Here is a 3,489-nt window from a genome sequence, read left to right on the forward strand (position 1 = left end):
TCTTAACTCCCAAGTTGGGAAAGCTGACTCTACAATACCAAAACCTATGCCAGAAACCATTATGTGGGGTCTGAGAGGTTCCATAGCCTTCAAGTCTTTGAAATAAGAACAAGGCAAAAGAGAGAGACATATAAAGTCAACCAAACAATTACATAAAAGACACTGCATTCTTACTATTATTGTTGTGTGTTGTGGAGCCGATTCTGGCTCATCACAGCCCCATATAGGACAGAGTAGAATGGTTTAATCTTAGAGTTTAATCCTTACATAAGGAGCTCTGGGGAGGGTCTCAGCTCCTAACCTAGAGTTGATAGCTGAAACCACCTTCAAAGGGAAAGAAAAAAGTGATAGTTTACTTCCATGGTGATAATTGTTGTTAGATGTTATGACCCACCCACAACAAAACAGAACACTACTCAGGCCCGAACCCTTCAAACAAACATTGCTCATGTTTGAGCCATGTGTTCAGCTACTGTATCAACCCATCCCATGAGGGTCGTCCTCTTTTTCACCAGCCCTCTGACAATGTCTTATTGTGGTGGTTTGCATGTTTCTGTGCTGCTGGAAGCCAAGCCACCAGTATTTCAAATACCCGTAGGACCACTCATGGCAGACAGGTTTCAGTGGTCCTCCCAGACTAAGAACAGACAAGGTCGAAAGATACTGTCCACAAAAGGAGTAGCCACTGAAACACATAAATAGAAGCAGAACATTGTCTGATAAGATGTGCCCTTCAGTTGGAAAGCACTCAAAATGCTTCTAGGAAAGTATTTCTAGCTGCCTCCCCAAAGCAGAGCCAACCTTAATCCAGAGAGATTAAAAACCTTAAGGGTTTTCATTTGCTGATGCGGCCCAAAGCAAAATGATCGAAATCTCTGCAAACATCCACTAATGAGCAGCGCATGAAATATGTGACGTATGAATGTAGGAATATTGGAAGTCATCAGAAATGAAATGGAACACAGAGAGATCCATATCCTAGATCAATGCCAAGATCAAGATTGTAGGCATCAATGAGCTGATGTAGACTGATATGAATCCTTTGGAATCAGACAATCTATGCCAGGAAAAACAAATTAAAGAAGTATGGTGTCATGTCCATTATCAAAAGTTCAGGTCAAGATTAGAAGTGCAATGCTATCTGTGATGGGATAGTATCCATGGAGGTCCGAGAACTCTGCTCCAGGGGGCTTCTGAGGGATTGAGGTTAGCAGTAAGTCACCAAGCTTGTCTTGCTGAGTGTCTCTGGGAGAACTCGAACCCCCAACCTTTGGAGATGAGTCAACCAGGACTAACTCTGTACTCTGAGATTGGCTGGAGGGCACAGCAGTAGATTTCTAGCCCCAAAGAGCTCCAGCACGCTTCCAGCGTCAGCCACTACTGCCACAGATGGGGCACTGTTTGCAGCTCACTGGGAAATATAAAAGGTGTTTTGGCAGCATCCACATCCCTGAAGGAGCCTCCAGTGAAGATGGGGGCCCTATTTTGGGCTGTGACCACCACTAAACCTACCCCAGGGGCTGGATCCCTCAGAAGCACTGGAGTGCAGGAAGTGGTGAGACCCAGCGTTTGTGTTCTGTTTATTCAGGCAGAGAAACAATATTCGCTTCAACCAGCGAGGGAAACGTTAGCTTATGTAACACTGGAGACAGAGAGTAGGAGGCTTTTCTTTCCTTGTTTTCTTTTTCCTGGAGAATACTCTTGTGAAATATTCCAGGAACAGCCTCCAGATTCCACAGCTTCTTTAGCCCCAGAGGCCGCTTTATCACGAGACAAATGGCCAGCCTCCAGGGCTGGAGGCTGGTGGGTACAGGACCCTCAACCACCTGCCATGCTGTCCCTGCAGTAGAGCAGTCTGAACTGTGGAAAGGTTGGCCACACCAGCCTCATCCATCATTTTCCAACCTCCCAAGTCCACTCCTGTTGGGGCATTGCCAATCTCCTCACGCTCCACTAAATTAAAGCAGTCTTTATGTACACAGTCTGCTCCATAGGGCCAGCCTTGGTATAATTAAGAATTATTAGAATTGTACATTCAAGTTGAAAGGGAGGTGACCATTACACCCGAACTCTGGTCTGTGGGTAAGGTTGGTATGAGAGAGCCAGGAGTGCTTATTTAAGAAAAACGGAGGAACATGGGTCCAAGTGAGGTCCCAGCCAGGAAGATGGGTCCAAAGACCCAAAGTGGCTAACTGAGGAGGACAAGGAAGGGACTACAATGACTACACCCAGCAGTTGGCACATCTCCAGGTGGGAAGGCTGTGTCTTGAGAGTCTCAGGTTCACGGGTGGGAACTTCAACTTGTTTGAAACTGACCATAAGGCCAACAGGTGGACTCAGGGACCAAGGTGAACTCAGTCATTTGGATGAGATGAGATTTTAACATTTTTTAGGACACCAGATGATTTTTTTTTCATCCGGAAATTTTGGCAAGCCCCTACAATGGTCCAGGTGCTATTCTGAGTGTTAGGGATACAACAGTAAACAAAACAGGCAAAATAATAATAACCCCTCAGAGTTTATACTCTAGTGGAGGTGGGTGCAAGAGGCAAAGCCATCATTAATAAAAATATATGCTAATATCGCAATCCATAATCATCATCAGCTGATCGATAATAATGAATAATGTAAAAATAGATGAAAGGTCAAGTGGTGACAAGTGTTCTGATGAGAAATAAGCAGAGATTGGGAATAGGGAATGTGGGATCAAGCACTGAACATTGAAGTGGGGTGACCAGAGAGGGTGACCTGAGAAGATGACATTTAATCATTTAACAATGACCTGAAGATGGTGACTACAACCTGGAGATTATGATGAGGCAGTCACTATCTGGGGGAAGAATATTCTGATAACCCAGAATAATAGCAAGTACAAACGCAGGGAGTTTCCCAGCCTATTTGGGCAACAGGGAGAAAGGGGATGTAGCTGAAGTGGAGGGAACCAAGAGTAGAGTATGGAGTACCGGGAGTGCTGAGTTGTACAGGCCCCTGTAGATCACTCAAGGAGGATGGACTTTTACTGAGTGCCAGGGAAACCATCGGAGGGGGTTGAACAGCGGAGGGGCCTAACCTGAAGCAAGTTTCACCAGGATCGTTATAACGGATATGCTTGGCAAAGCCTGCTGTGACAGTGGGGAGATGGAGAGGCAGGGGTCAGGTAGGTGGTGGCCACAACAACCCAGCTGAGGCACGGTGGTGGTTCAACCCTGAGCGGAGGTGGTAGGCAGAGCAGAGAAGTGGTTGCATTTTGCTGTTGTTGATTGACTTCTGGTTAGGTGGCTCCAACTCACGGAGACATTTTAGAACAGAACAAAACATCTTCTGATCCCAAGCCTTCTTCAGGATCACTGGTAAGGCTGAGCCCATGGCGGCGACCATGCCCCTTTTTGTCACTGACCTTTTCCTTTCCCAAACATGAGGTACTTCACCAGCCATTGGCCTTTCCTGAGAAAGTAAGTGAGATCGAGTCCCACCATCTTCACTTTTTTT

The sequence above is a fragment of the Echinops telfairi genome, unplaced genomic scaffold, assembly GCF_000313985.2.
Source record: "Echinops telfairi isolate 266 unplaced genomic scaffold, ASM31398v2 ScPeMD7_3533;HRSCAF=4204_0, whole genome shotgun sequence".
NCBI classification, from domain to species: domain Eukaryota; kingdom Metazoa; phylum Chordata; class Mammalia; order Afrosoricida; family Tenrecidae; genus Echinops; species Echinops telfairi.